This window comes from Dendrobates tinctorius, unplaced genomic scaffold (assembly GCF_039654945.1).
Source record: "Dendrobates tinctorius isolate UK_male_01 unplaced genomic scaffold, ASM3965494v1 ptg000342l, whole genome shotgun sequence".
NCBI classification, from domain to species: domain Eukaryota; kingdom Metazoa; phylum Chordata; class Amphibia; order Anura; family Dendrobatidae; genus Dendrobates; species Dendrobates tinctorius.
The window spans coordinates 4,428,217-4,446,902 of NW_027362008.1; positions in this window are offsets into that span (position 1 = coordinate 4,428,217).

Below are 18,686 nucleotides of genomic sequence, written 5' to 3' on the forward strand. Positions count from 1 at the left end.
CTCTCCATCCCTACTGAACCAAAATTGCCTCTGGTGCCCAGATATTTAAGCCCCAGCCCTTGTGACTCCTCCCCATGCAACTGATCACATGACTGACATCACACAGGTCCTGTCAGCACAAAGTGGTGTCGGCTCTGCAGGTGGAGATAAGGTGGACAACCTCCCACTCTATGAATATCCACATAAAAACTAGACCATTTATACAACTTAGCTTAAGCCTCACCACACTTTAGTGTGCTGAAGGAAAATGCTCTGGTTTCCCATCACTGACACCAATAAGTGTAGTGGCACATATATCTCCTCCAGTATTTTACCAGTGATTGTCAAAACAGTCCATGGAGGGCCAGCTCATACATGTAGATGTTGGACTTGTGCTGCAGCTCTGCTGGAAATGTGACCTTCTCCAATTCGCCCTCAAGCTGCAGTGTTTCCTGTGCCACACTGGAAGGTGTGTGTTTTGTCAACTGAACAGGTGATGTTTGAGATTAACCCAGCTTAGCTTTTGCTGAGGACACTCTTGTTCAGGATGCTGGTGACCAGTTTTCCCAGGCTGCTCCAGTGAATGGGTGTGATGAGACCTTGGTTCCAAGCATGAGGTTGGGGAGAGGAGTAGGTTGCTCAATGTATAGCAGTTTATCTACTGCAGCCTATGTCTCTGGGCTGTGTCCGAGCAGACTGCTGGATATTATAAAGCGTATAGAGGTATCTGAACTGCATGGGCCAGATATCTTAGTTCTGTATGTTGCTTTTCTTGCAGGTTGTGCCCATGTGGTGCCAAAATACCCAGGAGTTGTCTTGGAGTTCAGTGTGTTTAGATGTGGACTTTGCTTCTTTCTTCTGAGGTGTTGCAGTCATCAGTCAGACTTGGGTAGTTAAATTCTATGTTTCTTGTTTTGAGGTTTTTCTTCAAGTCTTGATTGCAGCTTAAATATCATAATAAAATAAACATGTGTTCGCCATGGAGAAGCAGATGGTGACGTCTTTCACAGCTTTAGTGGCTCTTTTCGGGTTTGTCTTGCACTTGTTAGTGGTGGTGGAGCATCTCCTCCTTTATTTCTGATCTGCTGGGAAACGCTTCATATTTTTCTGCCGACATCTTGACGCATTTATAGGTGGGACATAGATTAGAAACCGCTCTGAAACTTGTGTGGATGGTTGTTACTTCCAGAAGAAGCTGGTTATTATCTGATGGGTGCGTTTGTGGGGTGACTATGAATGCGCCGATATTGGCCGGGTCCATATCTGTAATGGTTAAACAAAGGAACCAAAGATATAACATGTATATTATCTTGCATAAATATTTAAGGGAATCTCATTGTGAATACATGTATCTGCCTGGACAGATTGGAGAGACCAATCGGGAAAATGCAGTAACCAACAGAAAAGACCGAATAAAAGATCAAAGCATGATTAAATAGAACGGCCTTTATTTGTGTACAATATGGTACATGGTGGCACAAAGGGCAATCGCACATGTAAAGTGTCGGTGAGTGCCTCAGCCTGCTGGACACCGCATGTTACTGGTGTCGTCCATTCCCTGGACTGTAGCACTTCTCCCTAGTCAGTGGTGATGGACGATGCACTTGATATTCTGGGTATGTGCAATTCTACTATTGATATGACTCCTAAAGGCCGAAGGGTATGTGCAGTAATGGCCTCCCAAGTATTAATGTTCTTTATGAATCTTATTATAGCTGAGTGTGGGATACATACCTCTGATCATATGGGGTTGGATCTAATGTCTCCCGTTACACAAACACCATATTTCTCCTGTCAGTGTTGTCCTGCAGGTCCATATTCTCTAATAGAACCACACCGCTTCCTATTTTACACTGTTTTTTGTGTGATTGCTCTGTGCCGCCACGTACCGTATTGTACATAAAGGTTGTGGTGTTAGAATTATCCTTTTATCTTTTAATCCAGGTCTTTTCTGTTGGCTGCCATATCTGAGTAGTAGGCTCAATACAACCTTCCTACATGCAAGTTTAGTGTAAAATTGTCATGTGCCAATGTTCAGTGTTTGGTTACTGTTTTTAACTAGTTCATTGCTCACTTGTAAGAGGACAAGCTCCTTAAACCCTGTAATGACATCACTGTTTGAAGGGTAAACTCTTTCTAAGACAAAATTCCGTTTTATTCGCAATGTTAACTATTGACAAAACCATTCATATTGCAGTTTGTCATAGATTCAACATATCAGGTTGCTTCGGTCTCTGAAGATTCCTCGGCTTTCCACGGCAAGTGCATATATTTTAGAATGTCAATGGCTGAGCCTCTCTTAGGCTGAGTTCACACGTGGCGTTTTTTTTCATGTTTCCGCGGAGGTTTTAACCATGCGATTTTGCCGTGAAAACACAAAATAAGCATCCCATGCATTCCTATGGGATTCCACAATGCTGTACTAATGCTGCGGTTTTTACTGCGGCGGAATTGCTTCGCGGTAAAAACCGCAGCATGCTCATTAATTTTGCGGAATCGCGGCGATCCCGCACCGATAGGAATGCATTGTTCCGCTAACTTCCCACATGTGGCTGTGCACACCATGCGGAAAGTAAGCAGAACATTTGTGGATGGTACCCACGGCCCGGAGGAGAGGAGACTGTCCTCCGGGCACCATATCCCTGTAAAAAATAGAATTTAAAATAAAAAATATTGTTCTTGTCATCCGACGTCCCGTGCAGCCTTCCCACCTCTCTCCACGCTCCCGGTCCCAGTAATCCTTTGCAAAAATGCCCGTGATGACGTCCGTTCTCGTGGGATCGCAAAGTCTCGCAGTCATTCGCGTGACGTCATCGCGAATGACCGAGACATCATGATCCCACGAGAACGGACGCCATCGCGGGCATTTTCGCAAAGTATTACTGGGAACGGCTGCGCGGGACGTCAGAAGGTAAGAATAACACTTTTTTTTTTTTTTTTTTTTTTTTTTCATTTTATCTTTTACTACTGATGCTGCATAGGTGGCCTCAGTAGTAAAAAGTTGGTCACACTTGTCAAACACTGTTTGACGAGTGTGACCAACCTGTCAATCAGTTCTCCAAGCGATGCTACAGATCGCTTGGAAAACGCTAGCATTTTGCAAGCTTAATACGCTTGCAAAATGCTAGTTTTTCCGCGGGAATTGGGTTTTATTTTTTTTCCGCGAGAGGTAATTTCCGCGAGAGTTCCGGTACGTGTGAACTAACCCTAACAGGCATTTATTTCCAGCAGTTCCCAGAACATTACTCTGGCCTCCACTGAAATTTTCTTCCACAATTTTGGAGCTTTAGACAGTTCCCTTCCAACCTGCCACCAGGCAAACTCTTTATAATCTCGCTCACCACGTTTTGCCCCATGCCAAGGTAAGAGTCCAGAAAGAGCATAATAAATAAATGCACCAAAAGCCCTGACATCAAGACTAGGATGTAGCAACAACTGATCTCCTGGTCTAAGGCAGCAGAGCTCTGGAGCAGTGTAGGGCTTATACCTGGGCACATGAGAAACAAATGTGCACTGGAGCCTCAGGTTGCTTCGGTCTCTGAAGATACCTCGGCTTTCCATAGCAAGTGCATATATTTTAGAATGTCAATGGCCGAGCCTCACTGACAGGCATTTATTTCCAGCAGCTCCCAGAACATTTCTCTGGCCTCCACTGAAATTTCTTTCCACTTCTCAGGAACATCTGACTGATCCCTTCTCAGGGTACAAATGTGCCCTGGAGCCTGGTTAGTACAAAGTCTGCCAGCTTTATCCAGTGACATTCTGCATCTACCAAAAGAATATTAATTGGCTTGATATCCCAATGAACCATTCCTCTGTTGTGCATAAAGTCCAGAGCACTGGCGATCTGAGGAACACAGCGCTTCAACATGTCCTCCTGCATGCCGACCTAAGAAAAAGACAACACAGAAGATCACACAGCAGAAAGGAAAACATCTGATATGAAGGGACAGAAGACTTGTAGATATCTTATACTAATATAATTCCTGCAGACATCAGTTCTACTCTGCTCTTCATTAGTTATATTCTATTCTGAGAGGACAGTTAGCCATATGACAAAGCTCAAGTCTCCTGGATGCTGAACGACCAATTTATGGAAGTTGCCAACTGCTGCGTATCTTGCTATATAGTTGGGACTCCTCATTCTGGAGTAACTGGCCAGTTCTGGAAATGTCTTTTCTGTTCGGAAGACCTCAATTACAATTTGAGCACAGTGAAGTTCCAGGAGAAAATCTCACTTTGGGTTTATGGACTAAGTAAAGAGATCTTCTTGATACTTCATTTAAACAACCACAATGTGATTCAGAATGAGGGTGAGTGATGCAGTGTTCTAGGAAACCATTTTCTGCTGGAGTCTTCTCCATTGCCATCCTTCTTATAACCATGGTCTGTACTTCATCTTATTCTACTTCTCTGCCATAGAAAGAATGCCGTAAGACTAGTTAAAGTCTCGAATCTGACTGTCTCCTAGAAAGAACATCTACCATCAGAATATCTTTCAAATGATTTTTATTGAATTTCAATTTTAAAAAGGGAAATAAAATTTAGAGCGCTCCGCTCTACTTTAAAACTTTGGTCATAAATACTGTAATAAATACTTATACACCAGATTATAAACCTATTCGATAACTGGTATAATGAAAGGCAGGCTTATCGATACTTAGAATACCACACTTCCCACTTCAAGTAGTATCTTTTTAATGTATCCAAGTGGAAAGCTATTTTCTCTTCCATCCAACTATGTGTACATGAGATCTATAATATCAGCGCGTTTGGGCACATCGGGTTTCTTCCATGTAGTGATGCTATTTTTAAGAGTGAAAAGGATGTGTATAATCACAAATTTAATAGATGGGTTGACATTCTCTAAGTCCAAGGACAAAAGTACCGTTCGTAGGGTAATCTCAATAGGGGTCTGAGATAATGAGGCCACATGAAGTTGAACTGCCCAAAACTGCAAGATTTAGGGAACACCAGAATATATGATGCAAGTTTCCAGGCTGTAGGCAGCCCCTCCAGCATAAGGGCAAAATGTCTGTGCTAATATGCGCCAGACGCGTGGGCGTATAATGCCAGTGAAGTATAACTTTTAAATAGGCCTCATGCAAGCTCATCGACACAGTGGATCTATAGGGGAGTTTGATCGCATGTGCCCACTGATCCAACTGTATGGGCGAGTTGAGGTCTGCCTCCCACCTGGTAAAGCAATCCTTTTTTGAACATTCAGTATATCCATTAAAACAAAGGTAAATGTTTTTAAGAGACCATTTGGATTTTAGAGTGGGGCTACCCGCTAGTGCAGCAATGAGGTTCACATAGGAAACTTTATTACGAAGTAGTTTCTGAATATTATATTTCAACAAGTATGGCATACACTCTACAAAAGGAAGTTGGAATTTGTCCTTGAGCTGAGAGAGCAATTGACTTCCATCCCACAAGTCGCAAACCCGTGTAACTTTTGAATCATAACATACTTTTGATGAAAATTTACAGAGTTGAGACAAACTTGAGGGGAAGAGATTTTAAAATAGCTAGTTTATCATGTTTTTTTAGTTTAGCATATTTCCTCCAGGCATTGAAAATGGCATCAAAGATCGGATGACCATGTGATCTTGATGTACATTCTATTATATATTTGAGCAAAAGATCCCTTAAGGGTGTATAGTCATTATGATCCAATTCTAAGTCCAATCATGAAGGACATTCCCCTTCCTTAAACCAATGGTTACTATGCCTAATAAGAGTCACTTGATGGTAGGCCCATAGGTTTGGCAAGGCCACTCCTCCGTTATTTGTACTTCTGTACGAAACATTACATGCTATCCGCGGTTTTTTATTTTGCCATGCAAATTCGTCAGATTTTGTAACTTGGATATCAGTTTCAGATGAACCTTCAATGGGATTGTTCAGAAAATATATAAAATCTTGGGTAAGATGAAGGACTTAACCACCGGTACCCTTCCAAACAATGTGAGTTCCAAAAGGCCGAAGTGGTCAAAATCCTTGGAAATAGCTTTGCCAAGAACATCAATATTGGACGACACAATAGCTTGGACATCGTGTGTAATATTGATGCCTAAGTATGTCAAGCTCCTCTTTTCTAACAAACTCAGTCCGGTCCAAAATGTCAATTTCTTCACGTGTTAACCCGAAAGGCAGAATTTTAGATTTAGAGTTATTAATTTTAAAAAAAGAAAATAATAGAGAACTGTTCTAGTATTTTCAGGGCCTCCACCGATGCCACTGGGTTTGTGAGTGATAGAAATAGATCATCGGCAAAAAGGTTTATTTTATGGGAACAGGCTTTAGTTTGAATTCCCAATATTGAAACAGATGTCCGAATGGCTTCAGCGAGAGGCTCAATGGCAATTGTGAAAAGGGGGGATAAGGGACATCTTTGCCTGGTGCCGTTGGTGATAGCGAAAGGTTTAGAAAGATGGTTGTTTAGGTATACTCTAGTGGTAGGTTCTTCATATAATGAAAAAATATTGGATATAAACTTGTCAAACCCAAACTGGGACAATGTGCTCTGGAGATATAACCAGTTTACTCTGTCGAATGCCTTTTCAGCGTGGAGGGATAGAAACAAAGAGGGGGGTATTAGAGGTTTTTATCATGTTTAAGATATTGATTATTCTCCTAGTGCCATCAGACACTTGTCTGCCTATTAAAAATACCACTTGATCATCTCGAATGAACTGCGGTAATATGGTTTTAAGCCTGTCCGCTAGGATCTTGGCATTGATCTTAACGCTGCTATTAAGCAAGGAAATAGGCCTAAAATTTACTACCTTGTCTGGTTCGCCTTTCCCTTTAGGTATTACTATTACTGTAGCTTCTAACATATTTTTGGGAAAGTGACCACTAGTAGAGACCTGGTCAAAGAGACTGTAAATGTGGGGGTCAATAGATCTGTAAACGATTGATAGTATTCGTTAATGAAGCCATCCGGGCCTGGAGACTACCATCAGAATATCTCTGCAAATAAACACTAATAAACTTAAAAGGACCTGCACCCGATGTGACTAGAGCTTTCTCACAGCTACAAGCTCTCTAAACACGACAACTTGTTGGCCGGTAACACCCCATTTTCTCAGAATCTACATTCATTTATAAAGGCAACTTGCAACTGGACTTTTGAATAGAGAGGGGGAAAAAACTCACTGGGGGCAAAATGGGTAAAGTAGGGATGAGTGAGCTCTAAAATGCTTGGGTGCTCACTGGAATGCACAGGTACTCAACCAGAACAATGAGCCCAATGTAAGTATATGGGAGACCTGAGCATTTTTGCCACAATTTCGCCCCCCCCCGGGTCCTTTTTAGGGTCTGGAATCGGTGGGATCATCATGGAGAAGACCCCTGGAAGCATTTCTGACTCCCAGGTCACAGCTGTGAACAGTGTTATGCCACTTTTACAGGCGCACAAAGCATACAAAGATGAAAACAAAATGGAATTTCCTGGGAAATATGTTAATGAACATCCTTTCCAGGGTAGCGATTTGTATGTAATGCAAAATGTATGTCTCTCTAAATCCACCTTTAAGCCCTGGCCTATCTGATGTACCATTTGTCGGAGTTTCTGATGTTTTGACCCAGTCTGTTTCCTGTCTAGTTTTGCCTTCTATATCTGTCCTTGATCTTGCCTCTTCATGTCAAGACGCTGGTGAAGCCGGAGACTGTGCCGGAGTCGCTGGTGGAAACGGTGCTATTTAAGGAAACTTTCATTTTGGCCCCTTATATTTGCCAGTTGCAGCATAAGTTCCACAAGCTCCAATCCACGTGATCTGAGTGAGGAAGTTGAGTTCTACTGCTTTTTGTAAAGCATGCTTTAGCAAGTATTCTCTGTTCTTTAAATGCAAATTAGGACATTTTTCAATTAAACATTTTTTGATGGCATATACCGAGGCTCTTTCGATATGAACAAGCACGGAAAGCATCAATTACCTCATCAACAATAGTACGTTGCTCCATACTTCCCGCAGCAGTGCTGTTCCAGCAACATTGATGCTTTTCTCTTCTTTGACTGATGGCTGGTGTGATGATTTGCAAAACGGAAGTACATGACACACAGCTGTCACTCAGAGGCGGAACAAACTCAGCATGGCGGCCACACAGCAGGGACCCACTGCTCCAGGTCATGATGTGGTTTCTGTTTCATGCCAGCTCCATGTTCTGTGTCTCTGCTCTCTGCATGCTTCATGGCTGTGTGTATGACACTGTTTAGTTTTAGCTATGCATGCCTCAGGCTCGCTCCTCCGGCCAGCAGCTACTTTGTGGATGCAACTAAGGAGGCCCCGTTGTAAGTCCAGATCCCTGTATAGGGGTTAAAGGGTGAAGGCCGGGGTTCTTCTTGAACTTGCTATACAAAGTGGCTAGTACAAAGTCTGACCGAGGTTGCCTTTTTGAGCTGATGGCATGTTACACACTTTATAGATAAAATGGCCTGTTTGGATCAACTGCCTGTGGTCGATTACACACAAGGCCTGGTCTAACTCATCTCTCAGGGCTTAAGTGGCTTCCTGGCAATATAGCCTAGGCTGCTCCAGAAGCTGCTTGGATCATTCTCGACGCTAAGGTGCAATTCCTGACTTTAGGTCTGATTTTTCTTAAACTTTAATCACATTGTCTACAGTCTCGTATCAATAGTGCACATCCGTGTGCTGCTACCTTTTTTAACTTGTCTTGGGCAGCAGAACAATCCATAGATTATTATTTAGCATATGTACATGTGGTTAAAAATGGAACCATGTCTAATTCGTAAGATTTAGAGCTTATTCTATTCCCATATTGTAACTTGTCTGCTGCATGGTGATCACCAGGCTTGAGCTGTCTTCCTATCCTCTGATGCTCCAGAACTCTCCACAGGGGAGTCTTTGGTGCCCTGTAAGACATTTTTGATCTTGTAGCAGAAACTAAAATGGCACCCTATGCCTGTGGTGACGTAGTGCTGAGTTTGGGCACTAGAGCATGGACTCTTGGAGGAATGATCTAGTTTGCCAGTATCTCTGCTCTGACTTTCTGACCAAGTTGAGGACTTGTTTGTTTCCTCCTTAAATTTGCTTTCATTCATCCATGTCCTTGCCATCCTGTCTGAATAGTCAACTTTAATTGCAGACAGCGATGCACTCTTGACTCTGAATATCCAACTGTGACTTCTATACTTGCATCTGCTGAGGAGCCTATACAGACTGGTGGAACTCGGTCACATCAACAAGGGGTCAAATGACTAAAGCTGTATCATTGTTTCTTCTGTAGAGCATCTGGACATCATAAATGTTCCTGCCTGTGGTGGATGCTGGTGCTTGTGGCAGCCAAAGTCTGGAGATGCTTCCCAGGTCCACTGAGATCTGATTCTGCAAATTTATTGCTCCCAGTTTGCTTATCTTGCAAAATCTTTGTTGCTGAATCACTAAAGGTTTGATGCCACACATTTTATTGATGTCAGTGGTAAAAGATCTTATTTTCTATTGATACAATTTGACTATGAAAGTCACTGCCATTGATGCTCCTCAAAAAGGGTGCAGTGAAGCAGATCATGAAGGAGGAGGTCTCTAAGCCCAGGTCATAAAGGTGATTTCACTAAAGTGGAAAGTAATGACAAGCATACAGTTGTGCTCAAAAGTTTACATACCCCGGCACAACTCTTGCTTTCTTGGCCTTTTTTTCAGAGAATATGAATAACACCAAAACTTTCTCCGCTCATGGTCAGTGGTCGGGTGAAGCCATTTATTGTCAGACTACTGTGTTTTGTCTTTAAAAATCCTAATGACAACCCAAAACATCCAAATGACCTGGATCAAATGTTTACATACCCTGGTGATTTTGGCCTGATAACATGCACAGAAGCTGACACAAATGGGTGTGAGTGGCTGTTAAAGGTAACATCCTCACCTGTGTGACTTGTCAAAAATGCCAGGAAAATTGTTCGGGATGCAAAGAAAAACCCACAGAACATCAGCTGAAATGCTGATGCACAATAAAGAGGCACTTAAAGAAAAATGGGCTGCATGGTCAAGTCACCAGAAGAAAGCCATTACTGCACAAATGCCACAAAGTATCTCACCTACAACACACAACACAGCACAGAGACAAGCCTCAAAACTGGAAGAAGGTTATTTGGAGTGATGAGACAAAAACTGAACTTTTTGGCCACAATCATAAATTTACATTTGGCGAGTGGTCAACAAGGCCTATGATAAAAAGAACATCATTCCTTCTGTAAAGCACAGAGGTGGATCATCGATGTTTTGGGGATGTGTGAGCTACAAAGGCACAGAAAACTTGGTCAAGGTTGAAGGAAAGATGAATGCAACAATCATCAGACACATCCTGTTTCATTTATGAAGGAGGGACTCGGAGTCACAAAGTCTATTTTTATAGGGCCAGCAGTCGGCTGTCACTATTCTTAAAGAGCCATCAGCCAGCTATATTTTGTTCCCATTATTAAACATTGGTTCCATTATACTATTGCATATGCAGTGAGTGGCAGGGCTGCCCAAAATTTGGACACACCCTAACAACCCATTGGTTGCATGTGGTCATCCATGACGCATGTTCCAAGTATTTATTTTGTACTCCCCATACTGTTTGCTTATGCATTGAAGGCAAGGCCTGCCCTGCGCCAAAGGTACTTGAACCCAATAAGTCTCTGAACCCATGTACTGGATGGTCACATGAAACCAAAGTTCCGATTTATGCTTTTTTTTTTTTTTTTTTTTTTTTTTTTTTAGTCGCCTAAAGTTTGCCCATGGAGTGAATACAAGGCCTGGCCAAAATTTTCACACACCAATCCCCCCCCCCCCCCCAGGAAGAATTGTGGAGGGTGGCCTTCGAGAAATTGTTTTCCCAGTTTAAAGAAGTGGGTCTCCTATACTTGTAATGCCCATGTGCTAAGTTTATGGGCTGACAAACCTTTCCCCCTGGGGGTACACGTCAACAAACTGTGTAGTGAAAAAAAAAAAACCCCATCGTAAACACCCTTGCAAACAATGTGGCTTCCTACACATTTGCTGGTGGGAAGGTGCAGGTTTTTAGCAGGAATATGGTGGGTGAATCATTGGATGAAGTGATCAGGAAAAGGGGCATGGTGACAGCAGGAATGGTAACATAGAAGGTTAATTACAGCTGATGGGAGGTATGAGATCCAGGATCCAGTCTACAATTAGTCGTTTACCCACCAATCACCAGAATGCGTTTGATGCCCGTCAGATGATGGGTGTAACAGATGTGCATCTGAAGCTCGGCCTAAAAGATGCCCATGAGAAATGTTGCCAAAGACTCACATCTCCATATAAAGGATAAAGTGCAAGATGCTCTTGAGATACATAATTCTAGAAAGCAGCAGATCACTCTTGGAGGTAAACCAAACTGATGGATGCTTGTGCAAAACAAAGTTTAGAGGAGTGCACCAGCTGTAACTCGCAACACACCCGTGGCACAAGGTTCTTCATCTTCACCCATACATATTACCAAGAACATCCAAATTTCACATCTGAAAGATTTGTTCTGGTATAACGAACACTGTTAAAGGAATGCTGATAAAATTAGTACACCCTGAACCTGTGGAAGACTTCCTCTTTACAAGATATGGGCGATGATGGTTTTGATGACAACTTGGAACTTTCCAAAATTCCCTTGAAGATCACAGCTGCCCACAATGTGCAAAGAAGGCTGTGAAAGTCTGTAAATTCACATTGTCTTGGCCAAGCGTTACCGCTTAAAGTGGTACAGAATGATGCATACACAGCTCCCATGTCTACTCTGCATGAGACTCTGCCACCTTTATTGCACACACAGGCTGTGACAAGTGTTCATGACATGTTCTTTACAAAGGAGGCACGTTAATCGTAGGGCCCACCCAAAGAGTTGGTCTTCAGAAGGGCACAAAAATGACCATCAATAATTTGCATCCAATAGTCACTGAGGAAGATACTGGGGAGCTTTACTGTATGCAGTGCCTTGAAGCACATCTGCTTGAGTTCTGGAGTTGCAGAGGTTTTGTAAGAAAGTACAATGCAGTTGGTGCCTACAAAAAATACAACAGATGCCTAGATGGGCAACCAATGAAATGCAGTCTTCCTTTGAATGGTAGTGTGATACATCAGTCCAGCCCATACTTCTAAGATTAAGTGACACCCCATCAAAGATGGAAGGTGAGTCTAGAATAAAGACAACCTGCTCCTCCAGTGTTGCTTAAAATCCTACAGCTGAAGTTGATCCTGATACTATATTAAAAGCAGGGTCATCCGCAGTCATCCAACCACCTGCATTTAAGATTAAGATCTGACAACACAAGACTGTAAGACATTACCAATTCACATATATGCGCCCAGAGACTGATTAAAAAGTCATTTTTCTTTTTGGTTTTTGTTTAGCGCTGATTATCAACAGCAGGTAGTTGATGTTGGAAGGAGTCTAACAACATGCCTTGGGCAATTTATCCTGTTCTCAGCATTGTAGTACAGTTCACCTTCGCTGTGGGGCACTTGCATTATTGCATCATGGATTTGTCTTCCCCTTGCTCTAGTATTGTGATACAGCATAATTATGGCTCTACTATTCTGTCAAGGGAGGCTACATAAATGTTGAGTAACTTGTTTACGTTTCTTCAATTTTTTTTTCAACTGAAAAGATAATCTGTTTGTATTTAATATCTGGATTCCTACAAAATGGATCTCAAGACCTTCATATTCCTTTATAATGGGGGGGGGGGATTAGTAAGTGTCCACTGACTGTTCTAGACAAATCAATTTTTTTTAAGCCTAATGTTTCCCACTGTACAAATATAATCCAAAACTGTTCAATCGTATGCAATACTTTACTGCCCTGCGGCTGAAGCATTTTGTGATATCTGAAGACAGAAAAATGCTGAAGGGAAAGATCATGGTAATGGTTTTCTAAATACTGAGATGTGTACACTGTTCCAAATTATTATGCAAATGATATTTTTCTGATTTTCCTAAATAGTCGGTACAAATGACAGTCAGTCTAATAAAAGTCATCACCGGTTAGAGTATACATCAAATTTTATTGAAGAAACCTCTCAATGATAACAGTATAATCTCCAAAATGAATAAAAACTCAAATTGCCCTGTTCCAAATTATTAGGCACAGTAGAATTTCTAAACATTTGATCTGTTTTAAAGAACTGAAAATGTTCATTTGTGGAATTTGCAGCATTAGGAGGTCACATTCACTGAACAAAAAAGCTATTTAACTCCAAAACATTCTAACAGGCCAAGTTACATGGTAACATGGGAACCCTTCTGTGATGTCACCTTCACAATTCTTGCATCCATTGAACTTGTGAGTTTTTGGAGAGTTTCTGCTTGGATTTCTTTGCATGAAGTCGGAATAGTCTCCCAGAGCTGCTGTTTTGATGTGACCGGCCTCCCACCCTCATAGATCTTTTGCTTGATGATACTCCAAAGGTTCTCTACAGGGTTGAGGTCAGGGGAAGATGGTGGCCACACCATGAGTTTATCTCCTTTTATGCCCATAGCAGTCAATGACTCAGAGGTATTCTTTGCAGCATGAGATGGGGCAGTGACATGCATGAAGAGGATTTTGCTCCTGAAGGCACATTTCTGCTTTTTATACCATGGAAGACAGCTGTCAGTCAGAAACTCTATATACAGTACTTTGCAGAGGTCATTTTCACACCTTCAGGAACCTTAAAGAGCCCTACCAGCTGTTTCCCCATGATTCCGGCCCAAAACAGGACTCCTCCTCCTTGCTGAAGTCGCAGCCTTGTTGGGACATAGTGGCCATCCACTACTCGATCCATCTGGACCATCCAGGGTTGCTCAACACTCATCAGTAAACAAGACTGTATGAAAAATAGTTTTCATGTATGTCTGGACCCACTGCTTCAATTTCTGCTTGTGAACACTTTTTAGGGGTGGCTGAATAGTAGGTTTATGCACCACAGCAAGCCTTTGAAGGATCCTACACCATGAGGTTCGAGGGACTCCAGAGGCACCAGCAGCTTTAAATATGTTTGCTGGTTTGTAATGGGTTTTTAGCAGCTGCTCTCTTAATCTGATGAACTTGCCTGGCAGAAACCTTCCTCATTCTGCCTTTATCAGCACAAACATGTCTGTGCTCAGAATCAACCACAAATCTCTTAACAGTACGATGGTCATGTTTACATTTTTGGGAAATATCTAATGTTTTCATCTCTTGACCAAGGCATTGCACTATTTGATGCTTTTTAGCAGCAGAGAGATCCTTTTTCTTTCCTAAATTCCTTGAAACCTGTGCCCTGCTTAATAATGTGGAACATCATTCTTAAGTAGTTTTCCTTTAATTGAGCTCATCTTGTAAACTAATTATCACAGGAATTTGAGATTGATTTCAGTGATCCAAAGAGCCCTGATACACAATACCATCTATGAGTTTATTTGAGAAACAAAAAATTACATCTTTATGACACTTAAATCCAATTTGCATAATTTGGAACGCAGTGTACAGAGGAATGCTGGGAGGACAGATTGTGGTTTTATATCCACTTCATCTTCATGCCTCCTTATTGTGCATCTTGAATCGGCCACAACGCTAGTTTTCAGAGTCCAGTACTTCAGCTGATGTTTGTGGGTTTTTCTTTGCATCCCAAACCATTTTCCTGGCATTGGTCACAGGTGAGGATGTTGGCTTAACCATTCAAACCCATTTGTGTCAACTTCTGTGCCTGTTACCCTGGTGATTTTGGCCTGGTATGTGAGCTTTTGATCAGGGTCATTCAGATGTTTTGGGTTGTAATGATTTAAAGAGAAAACAGTAGTTTGACAATAAGTGGCTTCACCCAACCACTGACCATGAGTGGAGAGTTTTGGTGTTATCATTCATAGTCTCTGAAAAAAGGCCAAGAAAGCAAATATTCTGCTGGGTATGTAAACTTTTGAGCACAACTGTTTCTGGTGTAGAAGACTTTCATATGTCAATATTTAACACTTCACTTGTATGTCTTCACCACACAAATTGCTGCAAGGCAAAGCCTACCTGATTAATTCATGTAGAGTTGTCCCCTTTACACAGGTGGAGGTGCATGACAGGTGTAAGATGCTCTTATGCAGGATTGCATAAAAACAGAACACATTTTTTGAGCACTCCAAAGACACTTGGCACCCAAGTATGCTCGGATAATGCCTCATCAGAGCACAATCTCCAGAAGTGCACGGAGTGATCTGCATTCTGTCCTTCAGTGCCCATATCTTACCATTGTGCTCGACAGTGCAGCTTACACAAGGCTCTGCTGCTAAAGAATGGTCATCGGCAGCTTCTACTGCATAATTATAAGGAAATAAACCTTCATGGGAACACTCGGCCATGATGATGATTAATGAGTAGATACAACCTAAATCTCAAGCTTTCCAGCATCTTATTTCGCTGACTATCATGAATTTATTACAACTTATTAATTTTTTCTTTTTCTAATCATTGACGGGCTTGGTTGATGTGGTCAATGACCAACCCATTTCCTTATTAAATTCAAAAGGCCTTCCCAGAGTTGAAAAGAACTTGTCTCCTCTGGTCATGGGCTGTCCTGCTTCAACTTGTCGTCTAGTGAAGGATGTATTGTGGAATGAAGTGCCGTATCTGGATTAATAAGCAGCGAGAGGGATGACTTCTGGGTGCATAATCAGATTTGAGTGTCTATGTGCTTGAAAGCTCAAAGGAATCCTGAAGGAGGAACAAGTAAGATGGATGACTAGACATGTGTGATAGAAGGTGCCAAAGAGCTAGTATGTCTGGATTTCTTTTTTCAAGTATTCCCCAGTGACTCAGAGGGTGCTAGAGGGCATATCGCAAATGTCAAGTCACAGGTAAAGATCTAGGGCAGGGTTCCCCAAATCCAGTCCTCAAGAGCCACCAACAGGTCAAGTTTTCAGGATTTCCGTTAAAATTGCACAGGTGAGATCTGCTCACCTGCACAGGGAATAACTCCACCACCTGGGTGATACTAAGGAAGTCCTTTAGAACCTGACCTGTTGGTGGCTCTTGAGGACTAGAGATGGGGAACACTGATCTTGGGTGAGCATTTCTTAATAATTGAACATTAGAAACAATGCAGTCATGGGGAAAATGCCTTTCTTTAATACAACAGACTGTCTTGTACACATGTGAACGGCTCTAGCGCTGTAGTAATGGCCCGCCAGGGAGGCTGCATCACCAGACTCTGGCCACCTGCTCGATAGTCTTTGACAGCGTACCTTTTTGGCACTCTTGCCTGCCCCTCCAGGGTCCTCCCTGATCCGGCAAGGGTTTTTTTCTTTCGTTACTAGAAAGACAGGCAGAGTCCAGGTTCAACTTTAAGCGGATTACTTTACTCAGTACTTGACACAGCTCGTCCAGTTTACACAAAGGTACAGCACAGTCCCTTACATGGTATGACCTTTTCTGTCCCTGTGATGTCCCTCACTTCCTTTGGAACACCATTGGGTTGTGTGGTGCTCCTGAGGGTTCAGTCGACACAGTGGTACTGCACCTCACCCAGAGGTGAGGTATCCCACTTCCCAGGTAAGGGAGAGACACCTGTGAAGTACTGACACTCACCTCACACTTGCACTATGGCCAGACTTGCCCTGTTTGGATAGGAATGGGTGCTGGGAGGTGGACGGAGCTTGTACTCTGAGCAGAAGGGGAAGTGAGGGAGTTTCTCCTTAGGGGGAGGAAGTGAACGGCCCTGTGGTCCAGCAGCTCCTATGCTGGAGGAGCTGCTGGGGGAAGATAAGGACGGAGGGAAGGGATTCTAGAGGCACAGTATAGGCAGAGGCCACCCGTGGGGCTCGTTCCACGCTGATAGCCATCAGGTGGAGTAATCAGGTCACAGAAGGGACTTGGCACCTTAGCCTAGTGGAGTGGAACTAAGGACTTAACTAGCAAAGCCGACAGCTGTAGTCACTCTAGGGGCCACAGCCACTATCCACAGTTACTGGAAAGGCAGCAAGGAGTAGGATAAAGGAAACGAATTATGCATGTTATCGGACAGGATCCGCAGATGCTAGCCTGGGACACTGACTGTGGTGTTGCGTAGGAGAAGGTGGGAAAAGCAACACTGAGACAGCCAGGAATGGTACATATTGCGGGGAGTTCTTCAAAGGGGTACTCTATCCATCTGGGAAGTTTGCTGGACTCTTGGCCTGAAGGACGCAGCACCAAGTGGGAATCTGCATGCAACTGAACTGTGAGTAAACTATTGGAACTGCACTCGGCTGTGTCATTCTTCTTTCTGCGCCAACCCACTCAGCACTGCTACAGCTCTGTGCCTACACCATCTACCTCAACTCCTACTATTACTGCCCTGGGACTACAGCTCTGCCTGTGGGGAGCTATTACATCTCTGCTGCCTTATACCATCTGTCCCAGAGGATCTGCACTGCAGCGTCGGCATAACACCTTCATTGCCGTGTACCACAGGTGGTGTCATGTATCATTCACCTATAAACTTTATTCAGCCACGTTTCACCCTTTTGCATGGACGCCCAGGGCCACGGACCGGGTCACCGCCACCATGACACATCCCTCTGAGACACTGGCCCGGTACCGAGTAACCCCACTGCCCTGGCGGGCGATCCAGTTGCAGCGTACCCTGCAGGACCCCACAGTGTTCTGTCTGACTAGCTTTAGGGGTTCCCGGTCTTTTTCACCTCAGACGCTCGGGCATTTTCCTATGTAGCTGACTGTCATCATGATGAAGCTGTCCTTCACTTTCCTGGTGATCCGTTACTCTTGGGCCCGGGACAAACTGGGATTCTTTTTTCCACACGTTGCATGGCCCACTACCCTGCCTATGCTCCTAGGCCTGACTGACTAAAATGCAGAAACTTCTCTGCCATACCCCAGTTGGCCCCTCCTAATTTAACTAGTTCCTATCCTATTACTATTTGATCTTAATGTACCCCTTCTAGTGGGTTACACTTATCACTACATTTTCCCTATAATACAATATACATTTAGCAGCATTTACAAGTAAATTAAATATACATAGTAATTACTGATGAGTGAGCACTAAAATGCTCAGGTGCTCGGGTTGAGCAAATTGGAGCCCAATGTAAGACTATGGGAGACGCAAGCATTTTTACCGTGATCCCCCCGCTGGCATCCTTTTAAGGCCTAAAATCATCTGAAAATGATGGAAACACTGCTCAAATGACATGGGAACTTAATGGCAACTGCTCCTGGAAGCATTTCTGACTCTTGGGTCACAGTTCTAAGCAATGTTTTCAGAGTCTTGTGCCATTTTTACAGGTGCACCAAATAACCTACAAAAATGAAACCAAAATGGATTTTGCTGGGTAATATGTTGAGGTACATCCTTTTCAGGTTAATGACTTTTGTTTAAGCCAAAATAATTAACCTAAAACAAAAATGTTCCTCCACCACTTGAGCAATGTTCACACACAGCATTTTTTATGTGATTTGAAATTTAAGGAAAGAGCGCGCACGTAGGGTGATAAGTGATTTTTTTTTTTTTTTTTTTTTTGTGACAATACACGGTTGGTGCACTCACTTTTACAGGTTGTGAACAGTCACAACCCCTTGCAGAAAGTGAGAGGAACCAGTGGTCACTGCAGACTCCTGTAGATACCAATGTCACAAAGGAGGAAGACAAAGGCCGGGTTTTTCAATGTATCTGCACTGGCCACACAAGGACAGAAATATTCTTCATAGCTTTATTGTGATTACACGTTTCGTGGCAGATCTCC